This window comes from Lissotriton helveticus, chromosome 7, assembly GCF_964261635.1.
Source record: "Lissotriton helveticus chromosome 7, aLisHel1.1, whole genome shotgun sequence".
In the NCBI taxonomy this organism is placed as follows: Eukaryota; Metazoa; Chordata; class Amphibia; order Caudata; family Salamandridae; genus Lissotriton; species Lissotriton helveticus.
The window spans coordinates 1,887,326,294-1,887,347,609 of record NC_136068.1 but is presented as its reverse complement, the minus strand read 5'-3'; positions in this window follow the sequence as shown (position 1 = coordinate 1,887,347,609).

The window sequence follows — 21,316 nt, the reverse complement described above, 5'->3', positions numbered from 1 at the left end:
TCCGACAGTTAGTCATGGTTTCATTTCGAGCCACCGAGATCATGCGTTCAGATGTAGTTATAGTCTCACCTATCACAGTGTGGGGGCAAGCATGGCAAGTGCCACATCTGTGATTTCCAAAAATGGGTTTCAGGCTCGTTATGGCACTTTGATTGCTGGAATGGATCTCAGGTATCTTGCCCCTAATAAGATGATTCTTTAGATTCCTGTTTCTTTTAAAGAAGTTTAACAGACGTTGAAACCCCAATCCCCTGACTGACTATCTAGTATGTCTGACCAATGATTATACGACCCAGAAGAACAGAAGAAGACAACAGAGTCCCGACCTATCAGAGTCATGGAAGCATGCTTGCAAAGTGCATTAGTGCAACTGCAAACCCTTCCGATGACTCACTCGAGAACAAAAACCACAGAGTGTTTTTTTTGTTTTTTTATTTTATTTTCAAATAAGAAATAAAAAAACAATTTCTTTATTTTTAATAGCGCAGTATTTCCAGTGAGCAGTGGTGATAGATGACGTTGAAGTTGAAACACCCTTTGCTAGAATAAATATACTTCAACTTAACACATCTAATTATTATCATAATTGTGCGGGAGCCCTCACCTTGTTTGAAGTTCAAGTACTGATGGTGATGAGGAGTAGGTGGTGAAAACTGAACACCTCTGGTTGGCAGAAGGGCAATGGAATCTTCTGTCTGTAATTAGAAAAATGGTGCACGTTAAAGCAAGCATTCATCAGTTGTGCCAAAAAGTGTAGCATGTTTTGGATAAGCATATAAAAAGTTAACACCCTCCCCAAAACCGTATCTTTTTTTCAGTCCCAATAATTAAAAATTGTTTATGTATTAACATTTTCTTCCATCATGAGACGAAATAGGGGGTGGTGTATGGCATCTAAAAATATGACATGTTTTTTCTAGGCGTCACAACATCGGATGCGGCACCTACCACTACCGGGGCCAGCAGCGCGGAGGCGTCCACTCCAGGGGCTGATGCGGCGGCGCCACAAGTGCCCCCAGGAGGAGCTGCTGTGGGGGATGGCTCAGCAGCGGCAGAGGGTGACATTTTAGAGTAGGCTCGCAAAGGGGTGTATTATGTACTGTACAGTAGACAGTACATTAGTACAAGAACACTGTACTGTTAAGAACAGTTACTAGTTTAGAACTACATTTTTGCCAATCAAGGAGAAGACAGTCACCCTTGAATTAGCAATAGCATTAGCGGCGGTAGTTCTCGAGTAAGCAATGGGCCCCTCTATTTGACTTCAACTCAGTTGTGAAACTTTTATCGTGAAGCCAAGTCAGATCAGATGAACTTGAGGGAAGTGATGAACTAAAAGGGAAAGAAGGGTGTAGGGAAGGACGAGCAAGTCGTAACATTTATGACTGTAAAGAATGATACATGTTTTTGAATGCATGCAGAGGTGGCTGATAGGAAGGAATCAGATGCATGGCTGCTTGAAGCAAGGATGGTTGGAGGAGAAAGAAAAGATGACTGCCCGTGTGGGTGAATCAGAAAATGCATGTGTGGTGGCAATATATCATTTGGGTGAAACTCAAATGCAACTCAAGACGGTGGGGGAGAAAGAAAAGATGACTGCCTGTGTGGGTGAATCAGAAAATACATGTGTGGTGTGCATTGCAATATCTCATTTGGGTGAAACTCAAATGCAATCAAGAGAGTGGTTTACCAAATAAAATAAAAAGGGTGTTAGTTGGGTGTTGAGACATTAAGAAGAATGATAGACGTTTACTTTGGAAGCCTGGATGGTATATTCTTCCTCATAGATAGCAGAGGTGTATGTAGAGCAGACGCTCAGTGGATGAAGAGTGTTACTTTGAACAGCATGTCCATGCTAGAGTAGCAAAGCAGAGGAAATCAATATACTAGAAGTTGTGATTGTTCAGAAATACTCCCTTGACTAACAGTACAGTAGTTTACTTTGCAAGCACAGCATATACTGTGTATGTATTGTATAGTGCACATTATATCAAGTCAAGTCCCTTCCTCCGGCAATTATGGGTACCACACTCACTCCCTATGTTAATAATTTTCTTTCAGCTGTGTCAATCATGGGTGGCCTATTGCTGTTGTTCACTCAATCTATCAAAACAAAGCACCTAAAGTCATCCATCATATAAGCAAAGATCATGTGATTGGCTGGATATATGATCAGAAATGAATAATCTTCATTTTCCTTTTGTAGTAGTCAAGGCCCGGGGGGGGGGGCAGTGCGAAATATAAATTACATTGAGCAGTAGCCCTTGATGTAACCGAGTATGGCCAGTGCCACCCCTATAGAAAAGCTTCCCTATCCCCACCTGCAAGTACTGCTTAAAGTAATGCAAGTCTGCGTCATCATGGCTTGTGTCTGTTTTTCTTGGGTGCAAGCTGACTGAGCTGGCATCATGCCGGCTAGCACAAGTTCACGTACAAGTAATTTATTTTGCAAAACAAGAGAAAAAAAGATGACTGGTGTACTCTCTGACTATGTAGTGAGTCCATAGTGCTGCCAGTAGAAATTCCTGAAACTCCCACTAATGTTACAGGCCTACAAAGACGGCGGAAAGATACATGCCAAAATGTTATACTGTGCTTGCAAGTTGCTGGTGTTACTGTGTGAAAACATTCTGTTGAATTATTTTGTGTTAATGTTAAAGAGTATTAGTTACAGTATTTTTCTTTCTTTCTTCATATAGATGCTCCACAAAAACTCACCCGCAAGGAGATGGCTCTCCGGGCCAGGGCCCGGAAGCTGCCATTTGTGCCAAATATCGGCGGCTGGTGGCCCAGGAGCAGGAGGAGGAGGCGGCAACAGCTGCATCCTCCTCCAGTGCCCCTTGGTCCACCAGCCAGAATCCTCCAGTGCTACGGCGCCGTGGTCCGACAGCCTCCCGTCATAGCCGCGGAGCAGAAAAAAAAACAGCAGCTGCCACCCCCAGAGCCTGGATGGCACGCCAGCGCCGTCTCCGCAGGAGAGTAGACTACCTGGAGCGTGCGGTTGAGAAGCTGAAGTGCCAGCTCCAGGTCCGCCGCAAAGAGATGCGGGACCACCTGTCCACAGGACACCGCCGGAAGTGACTGTCCCTTGCCCCTTTTTTAAAGACTGTTGAGGGGGTCGGAATTGGGCGTTGGGGATTCAGAAGGACTTTTTGAGGGACATTCATATGGACATTGGTTGGTGTTAGGGAGGGGGTTGGGTTGGGTCTTTTGAATAATTTATTTTTGTTAGGGGAAATATAATGATTTATTTTACATACTTCAACATAGTGTACGCGTTCATATTATTTTGTGGGGTGGTGGGCGGGGGTTACTGTACGTTTGGTTTCCTCAAACTTACCAGCATGAATTATCTAAAAATCCAAAAAAGAACAAAAGTGCCACTAACAGAGTTAGTGAATTCAATTGCCCTACTTGTACTTTACTAGTTCTACTGCCAGTCTCTCCTCTCCTCCGAGTCCTAGCCAATTATTCTACCTCCCCAAATTGCTTACCTAACCTGTGATTCATGTTTGAGAATAGAGCTAGGCACAGCGCTGGCTGCATGGCAAATGGGGATTATGGTTGCCCATGAAATCCATCCAGGACAGAAATTACGTTGTTGTGGTGGTAGTAGGAGTGGTACCACACTAGCAGTAGCAGCATATGAAAAAAAAAGGAAATTAGACATTGAGTGGCCTGAGAGGATTATTAGAAGGAACAGTATATTTGTAGCCTAAACAATGCTGAAGATAAGTATGGGAAAAAAATATTTGCATGGATGATTATGACTACAACAAGAACAGTAACACTATGCTGCGTAACCTTTCTTCACGTGTAGGAGGATGCTGTGTTGACGATGGATCCAATCGATGGTGGGCATGAAATTCAGAATCTTTTTTGAAAATACTCAGCAGAATTACAATATCCTAGGATTCATCTAGTTGCCTTAAAATTGATTTGAGGAGGTTGCTTGCGCCTTATCCTCCCCAGCAAGTGTGTGGAATTATTGTTGTCATTTAGTCACACCTCAATGAAAACCACACAGCCCGGGGGAAGAGGGTTAGGGTTTGAAAATTGGATGGGAATGGGGGTTTTTGGGAAAGTTTTGTGGAGAAACGGAAAAAAAACACAGCATGGACAAACAACAAATGAAGAAAAACAAATCTTTGGATACGAAGATATCCATAAATCTTTTAAGGGACATAAAGGAAGTGCACTACTGCATGCATGAAGTTGTTTGCTAAATGGATGGTTAGGTTACTGAAAAGTAGTACTTACTTCTAACTATGAAGAAACAATTTGACAGTACAGGGCTGCAGTAATTACGCAATTTCATTTGCCTATCTGCCCTCAGAGAGAATAAACACTTATTAAATTAGTTTTAAAAATAGCAAAGAAACTTATGAAATAGCTGGAGGGATGAATTTGAAGCAGAGAGCAAACAAACGGACAGAGTCACACTCAGAAGTTGACAACAATAACATTATTTAAAAGATAAGGAGAAGTGAAGAGGATAGTGTAACTGTATGTTGTAGTTGTCCTGTTCAATTTGGGAAGTTGCATGCTTCAAGCCATTCCTCTTATTCGCTGTACTCCTCCATTCCATCTGACGCTCCGTCGATCAATCTTGGTGACCAGACAGACACACTGTCCAATCCCTGCCTGGCGGATGCAGAATTGCAGATCGCTAATGGTAAGCCTGACTTAATCATTTTTCCCTTCGCACAGGGTAAAAGCTGGCCTGTAATTGTTGATGGAAAAACAGGAAGTGATATTAAAACACCACAGAGAAAAAAATATAAGGTACGGTGTGTAGTGCAAAAATAAACACTTTCAGTTTCAGAGGCGACAGTATTACATACAAGCATCATTTCTAAAGTGCGTACTCTGAGTCTTCTTTTCAAGGATAGTAATAATTAGCACACAGCAGGCCAGGGCTATGCAGACGGTCAAGGCAGGCACCACTGAGTGAAGCAACCTAATGTAGCATACCTCTTTGACACAGACAGACAACACATATCTAATTGTATGCAGCAAGAAACATAGCCGCAATTTTACATGAACTGCTTTCTGGACTCTGGCATAACAACACTACACTGGCTCGACCACTCCATACCACGACTAGACAGACATGTAGTTCTGCTGTAGTTGTTGTTGACTGGTTTACCTGTTTGCCACTCACAAAACAAATGGCCATAGTTCTTCCCTAAACCGACGATGATGATCCATCCATCTCAGTGAGTAACTGTAAAGAAAAAAGATATTATGTAAGTTTGATCATCAATACTCATCATCATCATGGTATATATATTGACAAACTCAATATTGTTCATGCAGTCGCAGTCTAGTAGTCTACACACACAGTGAGTCCATGGACATTTTGCATATTAAAAAATTGCAACGTAGTGGCCCCTGCAGTAGAAGTACAATTTAAATTAAGCAAGGTAAAAAAAAACAGAGTGTATTTGAGTTACATTTAGTGTGTAAAAGATTAAATAATAACAGAAGACATATGATTCATTTCATGCACAGCAAACAAACAGCATTTGCTTTCATCAGAGCCAGACAGCCAGTGCTGTCCACTTGTGGTATCGGGTTCTGTCAGGTCTACATACTCTGCAAAAACTCTCAAACACCATAGAATAGAAGTTGGCACGGAAACACGGAAACTGGAAATGCAAAAGACAAGTTTATTAGGACCCCATGGGATGGTGGTACATTCCTACAGCACCCTTCGGTAATGCAAGAAGTATCACACTGAACATCGGTGCACGACCACTTTTATACAAGTTTAACAGTAATAAAAAGGTAGGCGGTATACTCTTTTCACAGTTTAGGTACATATAAGGGCATTTTTGGAACACAGCCAACATGTGGGAGGAGTTTAATACCACTGGTCAGTTGTAGAGAACATTCCTAAGAGGTGACCACTCATTAATCTAAAAGTTCAAGTGCGCATGCGTGAGCTTGACCAGTGCTAAAAATAGCCTGTTGCCGGGCAAGGTAAATGGTCATTGGTACAGAGAAAGGACAAAGGGGCACGCTGACCACGAGGCCGCATGTTCATACAAAATGGAAGCCAGAAAATACAAAATGCCCCCCCTCCTAAGTTTGGTCACGCTAAAGTTCGTGTAGCTGGGCTAAATGCTAACCTAGTCACTGCCAAATTACGACAGACGGCCCTTTTAGCATTTAGCTGAAGCTACCTCATAATGGAAGTAATCTGGATACTCATCTTCAATATTAATCATCATTATTTTCAACACTTCTTTATCAATCATTTGCTTGTTTTTGGCAATAGCTCGCTTGGATGGACTATACAGGCTGTAATACACACAGAACCTAAAGTAGGGCCACATTGAATACACAAACAAAGGAAAAAGAGTATTCCAATAATCATACACAGAATAGTCAGTAATTTCCAACCCCAGGTACTAAGCAAAGTCCAGAACCAATTAGAGAATGTCCATGTACCATTTTCAGGATGTATTTCAGCAGCAATTTTGTGCAATTTAGAAATGGCATCATACACAGAAGGCGAATTATCTGGGACGTATACACAACAACTACTACCGATAATGCGGCATGCACCCCCATGATCGGCTAGTACTACATCTAGAACCATTCTGTTCTGAAGCGTTACAATTCTGGTCATTTGGAGTTCCTCAGTCAAGTTCCCTAAAGCAGAGGCGGTTTCATTTGCGACAGCTTCCACAACACGTGTTAGTCGTCTTATTTTCCTGCTATTTAGGGCAGCACCAACAAAGGAAAACAGGCCTAAATTAAAATCTACATATTGTTGTAAAGAGATGTCGGTTTGATCTATATTTTCGATCTCTAAGGTTCTCTTAACCCTATTTAATATAAAATCATGATATAATACAAAATCATTATGATACATAGGCGGAGCAATAAATACAGGGGGTAATACAAAAGATATATAACAGGTTCCTAACCACCCAATGGGAAGACGATGATATCCTTTATTTCCGCAAATAAAATATGTATTTCGTGAGGCTACGAAAGCAATACCACTTGGTGTGTCAAATGTGAGAGTAATATTACATTCACTTTTCCCTACCGTAATTGTGCCTTTATTTCTTACACATAGGTCAGCCTTAGTATCAATAACCGTAATCACATGTAAACTGGACAAATTTGTAATTCTTTGATTAGTAAACATACGAGGTGTAGATACATTGTCCGGTCGATATTCTTCCCACTCAAATTGAGTTCCTTCTGCCTGTGGGTAGCCATCTCTATCATTATAACATACTTTGTTAAGACGAAAAAGTAGTCCACCTTTTGTTGGCCATCTCAGGGTAAAAAGAAGAGTGTACCAAGCATTACAAGAACCATTATGAGAGAATGGAAGAGGAATAAGTGGAGTTCCTCCTTTTTTCTGATGTCCAGGCAACATTCCACACACCTTTTCTTGGCCGTAGGTTGTATTTCGCTCCACCAGAAACAGTGTGGTCCGGGAAGGCTCCCTCCGATTCGTGAGGTGTAGCAGCTGGGCTCTTCTCTGCATCCAAGATGTCTCGATAATCAGACAGCACCGCAGGATTCACCAGGTCCAGAGAGACACGACGGCAGTGAGTGGAATGTACCCACCGCTTCTTATTCGTGACTCGCACAGCCGTCCGAGTTGCCAGCAATACTTGTTCAGGGCCACGCCACCTCGGCTCCAAACTGCTGGTCCTCTCGAACGCACGGATCATAACGTGGTCCCCAGGACGGAGATCGTGAGCCTCTCCAATGGAATTGTCGGGGAGCGCTTCTCGAACCTGTTGATGAATGGAAAGTAAATCATTTGTTAATCGTGCCAAATAATCGTTCATCATTATACAAGGAACATCATGTATTAAGCGAGGCTTGGGGACTCCCCATATATTCATATGCCTTCCAAACACCACTTCATAAGGTGTGAGGCCTGATCGGGAATGTGGCACTGATCTAATAGACAGTAATGCCAAAGGCAAAGCGTCCGGCCATTTCAAAGACGTGGATGCCACGATCTTTGCTAGCTTCAACTTCAGAGTTGCATTATATCTCTCTACTAGACCTGCTGACTGTGGGTGGAATACAGCGTGAAATTTTTGTTTAATTCCCAATCCTTTCAGGACATGCTCCACTATTTTCCCAACAAAATGAGGACCATTGTCATTCCCCAAAAATTTACAAACACCATAGCGTGGGAAGTACTCCTTGAGTAACACCTTAGCTGTTGTCAATGCCGTATTATCCTTCGTGGGGTAGGACTCAATCCATTTACTGAAGGCACACACCACCACTAGGACATACTTCAAGTTATTACAACGCTCAAGCTGGATGTAATTCATTTGTAGTACTTCAAATGGTGCAGTAGGTGGAACAAACCGTCCTTTAGGAGTATAAGTCCCTTTAGTAGGATTGTACTGTAAGCATATCAGACAGGTCTGCACTACTCTCTTAGCCGTGCTGGCAATCTCAGGATGCTCCCAGACTTGTGTAAGCAATTTAGTAATTGCGAGAGCTCCAACATGTGCCAGCCCATGTGTCATTTGAACCATTGCTTGCAAATAAGCGGCAGGCAATTTCCATCTCTCCATATCTTTGCTACACCAACAACCCTCATCATCCAACACTCCCTCTATTGCCCAGGTTGCAAGTTCCGCTTCAGATGCTGATTTTTGTATGTCTAATATTTCTTCTCTAGCATCATGCCATCGCTCAGCCTGCGATTTCACCACATACATAGGAGAGACATTTTGTAACTTGGCAGTCTCTCTCGCTATGCGATCTGCAAAAGCGTTTCCTTGTCCTATTTTATCTGTCACCTTCTTCTGTGCACTACATTTGACTATCGCCACTTTCTTTGGACATAATAGTGCATTCAGGAGATCACGTACTAATTCTCCGTGCATGATATGTACTCCATGCGAGGTCAGAAATCCTCGTTCCTTCCAGGGTAGGCCGAAATCGTGCACTACTCCAAAAGCGTAACGGCTATCAGTGTAGATATTTACACACAATCCAGCACTTAACTCCCATGCTTTCGTTAAGGCTATCAATGCAGCTGCTTGGGCTGATTTTTGCGGTATTCGTACTGTTTCTACCACTGTCTTAAGTGTCGTGATCGCATAGGCTGCGGAAGTCATACCATCTGTCAGCTTTAAACATGATCCATCCACCCACAGTTCCCCATCTACATCTGGAAGCGGCGTATCCTGTAAATCGATACAACCCTTTGTTTGTTCTTCAGTCAGAAAAACACAATCATGATGTTCTTCCTTCTGGGTCTCAGCAACAGGATATGTCCATGCTAGAGTAGCAAAGCAGAGGAAATCAATATACTAGAAGTTGTGATTGTTCAGAAATACTCCCTTGACTAACAGTACAGTAGTTTACTTTGCAAGCACAGCATATACTGTGTATGTATTGTATAGTGCACATTATATCAAGTCAAGTCCCTTCCTCCGGCAATTATGGGTACCACACTCACTCCCTATGTTAATAATTTTCTTTCAGCTGTGTCAATCATGGGTGGCCTATTGCTGTTGTTCACTCAATCTATCAAAACAAAGCACCTAAAGTCATCCATCATATAAGCAAAGATCATGTGATTGGCTGGATATATGATCAGAAATTAATAATCTTCATTTTCCTTTTGTAGTAGTCAAGGCCCGGGGGGGGGGCAGTGCGAAATATAAATTACATTGAGCAGTAGCCCTTGATGTAACCGAGTATGGCCAGTGCCACCCCTATAGAAAAGCTTCCCTATCCCCACCTGCAAGTACTGCTTAAAGTAATGCAAGTCTGCGTCATCATGGCTTGTGTCTGTTTTTCTTGGGTGCAAGCTGACTGAGCTGGCATCATGCCGGCTAGCACAAATTCACGTACAAGTAATTTATTTTGCAAAACAAGAGAAAAAAAGATGACTGGTGTACTCTCTGACTATGTAGTGAGTCCATAGTGCTGCCAGTAGAAATTCCTGAAACTCCCACTAATGTTACAGGCCTACAAAGACGGCGGAAAGGTACATGCCAAAATGTTATACTGTGCTTGCAAGTTGCTGGTGTTACTGTGTGAAAACATTCTTTTGAATTATTTTGTGTTAATGTTAAAGAGTATTAGTTACAGTATTTTTCTTTCTTTCTTCATATAGATGCTCCACAAAAACTCACCCGCAAGGAGATGGCTGTCCGGGCCAGGGCCCGGAAGCTGCCATTTGTGCCAAATATCGGCGGCTGGTGGCCCAGGAGCAGGAGGAGGAGGCGGCAACAGCTGCATCCTCCTCCAGTGCCCCTTGGTCCACCAGCCAGAATCCTCCAGTGCTACGGCGCCGTGGTCCGACAGCCTCCCGTCATAGCCGCGGAGCAGAAAAAAAAACAGCAGCTGCCCCCCCAGAGCCTGGATGGCACGCCATCGCCGTCTCCGCAGGAGAGTAGACTACCTGGAGCGTGCGGTTGAGAAGCTGAAGTGCCAGCTCCAGGTCCGCCGCAAAGAGATGCGGGACCACCTGTCCACAGGACACCGCCGGAAGTGACTGTCCCTTGCCCCTTTTTTAAAGACTGTTGAGGGGGTCGGAATTGGGCGTTGGGGATTCAGAAGGACTTTTTGAGGGACATTCATATGGACATTGGTTGGTGTTAGGGAGGGGGTTGGGTTGGGTCTTTTGAATAATTTATTTTTGTTAGGGGAAATATAATGATTTATTTTACATACTTCAACATAGTGTACGCGTTCATATTATTTTGTGGGGTGGTGGGCGGGGGTTACTGTACGTTTGGTTTCCTCAAACTTACAAGCATGAATTATCTAAAAATCCAAAAAAGAACAAAAGTGCCACTAACAGAGTTAGTGAATTCAATTGCCCTACTTGTACTTTACTCGTTCTACTGCCAGTCTCTCCTCTCCTCCGAGTCCTAGCCAATTATTCTACCTCCCCAAATTGCTTACCTAACCTGTGATTCATGTTTGAGAATAGAGCTAGGCACAGCGCTGGCTGCATGGCAAATGGGGATTATGGTTGCCCATGAAATCCATCCAGGACAGAAATTACGTTGTTGTGGTGGTAGTAGGAGTGGTACCACACTAGCAGTAGCAGCATATGAAAAAAAAAGGAAATGAGACATTGAGTGGCCTGAGAGGATTATTAGAAGGAACAGTATATTTGTAGCCTAAACAATGCTGAAGATAAGTATGGGAAAAACATATTTGCATGGATGATTATGACTACAACAAGAACAGTAACACTATGCTGCGTAACCTTTCTTCACGTGTAGGAGGATGCTATGTTGACGATGGATCCAATCGATGGTGGGCATGAAATTCAGAATCTTTTTTGAAAATACTCAGCAGAATTACAATATCCTAGGATTCATCTAGTTGCCTTAAAATTGATTTGAGGAGGTTGCTTGCGCCTTATCCTCCCCAGCAAGTGTGTGGAATTATTGTTGTCATTTAGTCACACCTCAATGAAAACCACACAGCCCGGGGGAAGAGGGTTAGGGTTTGAAAATTGGATGGGAATGGGGGTTTTTGGGAAAGTTTTGTGGAGAAACGGAAAAAAAACACAGCATGGACAAACAACAAATGAAGAAAAACAAATCTTTGGATACGAAGATATCCATAAATCTTTTAAGGGACATAAAGGAAGTGCACTACTGCATGCATGAAGTTGTTTGCTAAATGGATGGTTAGGTTACTGAAAAGTAGTACTTACTTCTAACTATGAAGAAACAATTTGACAGTACAGGGCTGCAGTAATTACGCAATTTCATTTGCCTATCTGCCCTCAGAGAGAATAAACACTTATTAAATTAGTTTTAAAAATAGCAAAGAAACTTATGAAATAGCTGGAGGGATGAATTTGAAGCAGAGAGCAAACAAACGGACAGAGTCACACTCAGAAGTTGACAACAATAACATTATTTAAAAGATAAGGAGAAGTGAAGAGGATAGTGTAACTGTATGTTGTAGTTGTCCTGTTCAATTTGGGAAGTTGCATGCTTCAAGCCATTCCTCTTATTCGCTGTACTCCTCCATTCCATCTGACGCTCCGTCGATCAATCTTGGTGACCAGACAGACACACTGTCCACTCCCTGCCTGGCGGATGCAGAATTGCAGATCGCTAATGGTAAGCCTGACTTAATCATTTTTCCCTTCGCACAGGGTAAAAGCTGGCCTGTAATTGTTGATGGAAAAACAGGAAGTGATATTAAAACACCACAGGGAAAAAAATATAAGGTACGGTGTGTAGTGCAAAAATAAACACTTTCAGTTTCAGAGGCGACAGTATTACATACAAGCATCATTTCTAAAGTGCGTACTCTGAGTCTTCTTTTCAAGGATAGTAATAATTAGCACACAGCAGGCCAGGGCTATGCAGACGGTCAAGGCAGGCACCACTGAGTGAAGCAACCTAATGTAGCATACCTCTTTGACACAGACAGACAACACATATCTAATTGTATGCAGCAAGAAACATAGCCGCAATTTTACATGAACTGCTGTCTGGACTCTGGCATAACAACACTACACTGGCTCGACCACTCCATACCACGACTAGACAGACATGTAGTTCTGCTGTAGTTGTTGTTGACTGGTTTACCTGTTTGCCACTCACAAAACAAATGGCCATAGTTCTTCCCTAAACCGACGATGATGATCCATCCATCTCAGTGAGTAACTGTAAAGAAAAAAGATATTATGTAAGTTTGATCATCAATACTCATCATCATCATGGTATATATATTGACAAACTCAATATTGTTCATGCAGTCGCAGTCTAGTAGTCTACACACACAGTGAGTCCATGGACATTTTGCATATTAAAAAATTGCAACGTAGTGGCCCCTGCAGTAGAAGTACAATTTAAATTAAGCAAGGTAAAAAAAAAACAGAGTGAATTTGAGTTACATTTAGTGTGTAAAAGATTAAATAATAACAGAAGACATATGATTCATTTCATGCACAGCAAACAAACAGCATTTGCTTTCATCAGAGCCAGACAGCCAGTGCTGTCCACTTGTGGTATCGGGTTCTGTCAGGTCTACATACTCTGCAAAAACTCTCAAACACCATAGAATAGAAGTTGGCACGGAAACACGGAAACTGGAAATGCAAAAGACAAGTTTATTAGGACCCCATGGGATGGTGGTACATTCCTACAGCACCCTTCGGTAATGCAAGAAGTATCACACCGAACATCGGTGCACGACCACTTTTATACAAGTTTAACAGTAATAAAAAGGTAGGCGGTATACTCTTTTCACAGTTTAGGTACATATAAGGGCATTTTTGGAACACAGCCAACATGTGGGAGGAGTTTAATACCACTGGTCAATTGTAGAGAACATTCCTAAGAGGTGACCACTCATTAATCTAAACGTTCAAGTGCGCATGCGTGAGCTTGACCAGTGCTAAAAATAGCCTGTTGCCGGGCAAGGTAAATGGTCATTGGTACAGAGAAAGGACAAAGGGGCATGCTGACCACGAGGCCGCATGTTCATACAAAATGGAAGCCAGAAAATACAAAATGCCCCCCCTCCTAAGTTTGGTCACGCTAAAGTTCGTGTAGCTGGGCTAAATGCTAACCTAGTCACTGCCAAATTACGACAGACGGCCCTTTTAGCATTTAGCTGAAGCTACCTCATAATGGAAGTAATCTGGATACTCATCTTCAATATTAATCATCATTATTTTCAACACTTCTTTATCAATCATTTGCTTGTTTTTGGCAATAGCTCGCTTGGATGGACTATACAGGCTGTAATACACACAGAACCTAAAGTAGGGCCACATTGAATACACAAACAAAGGAAAAAGAGTATTCCAATAATCATACACAGAATAGTCAGTAATTTCCAACCCCAGGTACTAAGCAAAGTCCATAACCAATTAGAGAATGTCCATGTACCATTTTCAGGATGTATTTCAGCAGCAATTTTGTGCAATTTAGAAATGGCATCATACACAGAAGGCGAATTATCTGGGACGTATACACAACAACTACTACCGATAATGCGGCATGCACCCCCACGATCGGCTAGTACTACATCTAGAACCATTCTGTTCTGAAGCATTACAATTCTGGTCATTTGGAGTTCCTCAGTCAAGTTCCCTAAAGCAGAGGCGGTTTCATTAGCGACAGCTTCCACAACACGTGTTAGCCGTCTTATTTTCCTGCTATTTAGGGCAGCACCAACAAAGGAAAACAGGCCTAAATTAAAATCTACATATTGTTGTAAAGAGATGTCGGTTTGATCTATATTTTCGATCTCTAAGGTTCTCTTAACCCTATTTAATATAAAATCATGATATAATACAAAATCATTATGATACATAGGCGGAGCAATAAATACAGGGGGTAATACAAAAGATATATAACAGGTTCCTAACCACCCAATGGGAAGACGATGATATCCTTTATTTCCGCAAATAAAATATGTATTTCGTGAGGCTACGAAAGCAATACCACTTGGTGTGTCAAATGTGAGAGTAATATTACATTCACTTTTCCCTACCGTAATTGTGCCTTTATTTCTTACACATAGGTCAGCCTTAGTATCAATAACCGTAATCACATGTAAACTGGACAAATTTGTAATTCTTTGATTAGTAAACATACGAGGTGTAGATACATTGTCCGGTCGATATTCTTCCCACTCAAATTGAGTTCCTTCTGCCTGTGGGTAGCCATCTCTATCATTATAACATACTTTGTTAAGACGAAAAAGTAGTCCACCTTTTGTTGGCCATCTCAGGGTAAAAAGAAGAGTGTACCAAGCATTACAAGAACCATTATGAGAGAATGGAAGAGGAATAAGTGGAGTTCCTCCTTTTTTCTGATGTCCAGGCAACATTCCACACACCTTTTCTTGGCCGTAGGTTGTATTTCGCTCCACCAGAAACAGTGTGGTCCGGGAAGGCTCCCTCCGATTCGTGAGGTGTAGCAGCTGGGCTCTTCTCTGCATCCAAGATGTCTCGATAATCAGACAGCACCGCAGGATTCACCAGGTCCAGAGAGACACGACGGCAGTGAGTGGAATGTACCCACCGCTTCTTATTCGTGACTCGCACAGCCGTCCGAGTTGCCAGCAATACTTGTTCAGGGCCACGCCACCTCGGCTCCAAACTGCTGGTCCTCTCGAACGCACGGATCATAACGTGGTCCCCAGGACGGAGATCGTGAGCCTCTCCAATGGAATTGTCGGGGAGCGCTTCTCGAACCTGTTGATGAATAGAAAGTAAATCATTTGTTAATCGTGCCAAATAATCGTTCATCATTATACAAGGAACATCATGTATTAAGCGAGGCTTGGCGACTCCCCATATATTCATAGGCCTTCCAAACACCACTTCATAAGGTGTGAGGCCTGATCGGGAATGTGGCACTGATCTAATAGACAGTAATGCCAAAGGCAAAGCGTCCGGCCATTTCAAAGACGTGGATGCCACGATCTTTGCTAGCTGCAACTTCAGAGTTGCATTATATCTCTCTACTAGACCTGCTGACTGTGGGTGGAATACAGCGTGGAATTTTTGTTTAATTCCCAATCCTTTCAGGACATGCTCCACTATTTTCCCAACAAAATGAGGACCATTGTCATTCCCCAAAAATTTACAAACACCATAGCGTGGGAAGTACTCCTTGAGTAACACCTTAGCTGTTGTCAATGCCGTATTATCCTTCGTGGGGTAGGACTCAATCCATTTACTGAAGGCACACACCACCACTAGGACATACTTCAAGTTATTACAACGCTCAAGCTGGATGTAATCCATTTGTAGTACTTCAAATGGTGCAGTAGGTGGAACAAACCGTCCTTTAGGAGTATAAGTCCCTTTAGTAGGATTGTACTGTAAGCATATCAGACAGGTCTGCACTACTCTCTTAGCCGTGCTGGCAATCTCAGGATGCTCCCAGACTTGTGTAAGCAATTTAGTAATTGCGAGAGCTCCAACATGTGCCAGCCCATGTGTCATTTGAATCATTGCTTGCAAATAAGCGGCAGGCAATTTCCATCTCTCCATATCTTTGCTACACCAACAACCCTCATCATCCAACACTCCCTCTGTTGCCCAGGTTGCAAGTTCCGCTTCAGATGATGATTTTTGTATGTCTAATATTTCTTCTCTAGCATCATGCCATCGCTCAGCCTGCGATTTCACCACATACATAGGAGAGACATTTTGTAACTTGGCAGTCTCTCTCGCTATGCGATCTGCAAAAGCGTTTCCTTGTCCTATTTTATCTGTCACCTTCTTCTGTGCACTACATTTGACTATCGCCACTTTCTTTGGACATAATAGTGCATTCAGGAGATCACGTACTAATTCTCCGTGCATGATATGTACTCCATGCGAGGTCAGAAATCCTCGTTCCTTCCAGGGTAGGCCGAAATTGTGCACTACGTCAAACGCGTAACGGCTATCAGTGTAGATATTTACACACAATCCAGCACTTAACTCACATGCTTTCGTTAAGGCTATCAATGCAGCTGCTTGGGCTGATTTTTGCGGTATTCGTACTGTTTCTACCACTGTCTTAAGTGTCGTGATCGCATAGGCTGCGGAAGTCATACCATCTGTCAGCTTTAAACATGATCCATCCACCCACAGTTCCCCATCTACATCTGGAAGCGGCGTATCCTGTAAATCGATACAACCCTTTGTTTGTTCTTCAGTCAGAAAAACACAATCATGATGTTCTTCCTTCTGGGTCTCAGCAACAGGATATGTCCATGCTAGAGTAGCAAAGCAGAGGAAATCAATATACTAGAAGTTGTGATTGTTCAGAAATACTCCCTTGACTAACAGTACAGTAGTTTACTTTGCAAGCACAGCATATACTGTGTATGTATTGTATAGTGCACATTATATCAAGTCAAGTCCCTTCCTCCGGCAATTATGGGTACCATACTCACTCCCTATGTTAATAATTTTCTTTCAGCTGTGTCAATCATGGGTGGCCTATTGCTGTTGTTCACTCAATCTATCAAAACAAAGCACCTAAAGTCATCCATCATATAAGCAAAGATCATGTGATTGGCTGGATATATGATCAGAAATGAATAATCTTCATTTTCCTTTTGTAGTAGTCAAGGCCCGGGGGGGGGGGGGGCAGTGCGAAATATAAATTACATTGAGCAGTAGCCCTTGATGTAACCGAGTATGGCCAGTGCCACCCCTATAGAAAAGCTTCCCTATCCCCACCTGCAAGTACTGCTTAAAGTAATGCAAGTCTGCGTCATCATGGCTTGTGTCTGTTTTTCTTGGGTGCAAGCTGACTGAGCTGGCATCATGCCGGCTAGCACAAGTTCACGTACAAGTAATTTATTTTGCAAAACAAGAGAAAAAAAGATGACTGGTGTACTCTCTGACTATGTAGTGAGTCCATAGTGCTGCCAGTAGAAATTCCTGAAACTCCCACTAATGTTACAGGCCTACAAAGACGGCGGAAAGATACATGCCAAAATGTTATACTGTGCTTGCAAGTTGCTGGTGTTACTGTGTGAAAACATTCTGTTGAATTATTTTGTGTTAATGTTAAAGAGTATTAGTTACAGTATTTTTCTTTCTTTCTTCATATAGATGCTCCACAAAAACTCACCCGCAAGGAGATGGCTGTCCGGGCCAGGGCCCGGAAGCTGCCATTTGTGCCAAATATCGGCGGCTGGTGGCCCAGGAAGAGGAGGAGGAGGCGGCAACAGCTGCATCCTCCTCCAGTGCCCCTTGGTCCACCAGCCAGAATCCTCCAGTGCTACGGCGCCGTGGTCCGACAGCCTCCCGTCATAGCCGCGGAGCAGAAAAAAAAACAGCAGCTGCCCCCCCAGAGCCTGGATGGCACGCCAGCGCCGTCTCCGCAGGAGAGTAGACTACCTGGAGCGTGCGGTTGAGAAGCTGAAGTGCCAGCTCCAGGTCCGCCGCAAAGAGATGCGGGACCACCTGTCCACAGGACACCGCCGGAAGTGACTGTCCCTTGCCCCTTTTTTAAAGACTGTTGAGGGGGTCGGAATTGGGCGTTGGGGATTCAGAAGGACTTTTTGAGGGACATTCATATGGACATTGGTTGGTGTTAGGGAGGGGGTTGGGTTGGGTCTTTTGAATAATTTATTTTTGTTAGGGGAAATATAATGATTTATTTTACATACTTCAACATAGTGTACGCGTTCATATTATTTTGTGGGGTGGTGGGCGGGGGTTACTGTACGTTTGGTTTCCTCAAACTTACCAGCATGAATTATCTAAAAATCCAAAAAAGAACAAAAGTGCCACTAACAGAGTTAGTGAATTCAATTGCCCTACTTGTACTTTACTAGTTCTACTGCCAGTCTCTCCTCTCCTCCGAGTCCTAGCCAATTATTCTACCTCCCCAAATTGCTTACCTAACCTGTGATTCATGTTTGAGAATAGAGCTAGGCACAGCGCTGGCTGCATGGCAAATGGGGATTATGGTTGCCCATGAAATCCATCCAGGACAGAAATTACGTTGTTGTGGTGGTAGTAGGAGTGGTACCACACTAGCAGTAGCAGCATATGAAAAAAAAAGGAAATGAGACATTGAGTGGCCTGAGAGGATTATTAGAAGGAACAGTATATTTGTAGCCTAAACAATGCTGAAGATAAGTATGGGAAAAAAATATTTGCATGGATGATTATGACTACAACAAGAACAGTAACACTATGCTGCGTAACCTTTCTTCACGTGTAGGAGGATGCTGTGTTGACGATGGATCCAACCGATGGTGGGCATGAAATTCAGAATCTTTTTTGAAAATACTCAGCAGAATTACAATATCCTAGGATTCATCTAGTTGCCTTAAAATTGATTTGAGGAGGTTGCTTGCGCCTTATCCTCCCCAGCAAGTGTGTGGAATTATTGTTGTCATTTAGTCACACCTCAATGAAAACCACACAGCCCGGGGGAAGAGGGTTAGGGTTTGAAAATTGGATGGGAATGGGGGTTTTTGGGAAAGTTTTGTGGAGAAACGGAAAAAAACCACAGCATGGACAAACAACAAATGAAGAAAAACAAATCTTTGGATACGAAGATATCCATAAATCTTTTAAGGGACATAAAGGAAGTGCACTACTGCATGCATGAAGTTGTTTGCTAAATGGATGGTTAGGTTACTGAAAAGTAGTACTTACTTCTAACTATGAAGAAACAATTTGACAGTACAGGGCTGCAGTAATTACGCAATTTCATTTGCCTATCTGCCCTCAGAGAGAATAAACACTTATTAAATTAGTTTTAAAAATAGCAAAGAAACTTATGAAATAGCTGGAGGGATGAATTTGAAGCAGAGAGCAAACAAACGGACAGAGTCACACTCAGAAGTTGACAACAATAACATTATTTAAAAGATAAGGAGAAGTGAAGAGGATAATGTAACTGTATGTTGTAGTTGTCCTGTTCAATTTGGGAAGTTGCATGCTTCAAGCCATTCCTCTTATTCGCTGTACTCCTCCATTCCATCTGACGCTCCGTCGATCAATCTTGGTGACCAGACAGACACACTGTCCACTCCCTGCCTGGCGGATGCAGAATTGCAGATCGCTAATGGTAAGCCTGACTTAATCATTTTTCCCTTCGCACAGGGTAAAAGCTGGCCTGTAATTGTTGATGGAAAAACAGGAAGTGATATTAAAACACCACAGAGAAAAAAATATAAGGTACGGTGTGTAGTGCAAAAATAAACACTTTCAGTTTCAGAGGCGACAGTATTACATACAAGCATCATTTCTAAAGTGCGTACTCTGAGTCTTCTTTTCAAGGATAGTAATAATTAGCACACAGCAGGCCAGGGCTATGCAGACGGTTAAGGCAGGCACCACTGAGTGAAGCAACCTAATGTAGCATACCTCTTTGACACAGACAGACAACACATATCTAATTGTATGCAGCAAGAAACATAGCCGCAATTTTACATGAACTGCTGTCTGGACTCTGGCATAACAACACTACACTGGCTCGACCACTCCATACCACGACTAGACAGACATGTAGTTCTGCTGTAGTTGTTATTGACTGGTTTACCTGTTTGCCACTCACAAAACAAATGGCCATAGTTCTTCCCTAAACCGACGATGATGATCCATCCATCTCAGTGAGTAACTGTAAAGAAAAAAGATATTATGTAAGTTTGATCATCAATACTCATCATCATCATGGTATATATATTGACAAACTCAATATTGTTCATGCAGTCGCAGTCTAGTAGTCTACACACACAGTGAGTCCATGGACATTTTGCATATTAAAAAATTGCAACGTAGTGGCCCCTGCAGTAGAAGTACAATTTAAATTAAGCAAGGTAAAAAAAAACAGAGTGGATTTGAGTTACATTTAGTGTGTAAAAGATTAAATAATAACAGAAGACATATGATTCATTTCATGCACAGCAAACAAACAGCATTTGCTTTCATCAGAGCCAGACAGCCAGTGCTGTCCACTTGTGGTATCGGGTTCTGTCAGGTCTACATACTCTGCAAAAACTCTCAAACACCATAGAATAGAAGTTGGCACGGAAACACGGAAACTGGAAATGCAAAAGACAAGTTTATTAGGACCCCATGGGATGGTGGTACATTCCTACAGCACCCTTCGGTAATGCAAGAAGTATCACACCGAACATCGGTGCACGACCACTTTTATACAAGTTTAACAGTAATAAAAAGGTAGGCGGTATACTCTTTTCACAGTTTAGGTACATATAAGGGCATTTTTGGAACACAGCCAACATGTGGGAGGAGTTTAATACCACTGGTCAGTTGTAGAGAACATTCCTAAGAGGTGACCACTCATTAATCTAAACGTTCAAGTGCGCATGCGTGAGCTTGACCAGTGCTAAAAATAGCCTGTTGCCGGGCAAGGTAAATGGTCATTGGTACAGAGAAAGGACAAAGGGGCATGCTGACCACGAGGCCGCATGTTCATACAAAATGGAAGCCAGAAAATACAAAATGCCCCCCCTCCTAAGTTTGGTCACGCTAAAGTTCGTGTAGCTGGGCTAAATGCTAACCTAGTCACTGCCAAATTACGACAGACGGCCCTTTTAGCATTTAGCTGAAGCTACCTCATAATGGAAGTAATCTGGATACTCATCTTCAATATTAATCATCATTATTTTCAACACTTCTTTATCAATCATTTGCTTTTTTTTGGCAATAGCTCGCTTGGATGGACTATACAGGCTGTAATACACACAGAACCTAAAGTAGGGCCACATTGAATACACAAACAAAGGAAAAAGAGTATTCCAATAATCATACACAGAATAGTCAGTAATTTCCAACCCCAGGTACTAAGCAAAGTCCAGAACCAATTAGAGAATGTCCATG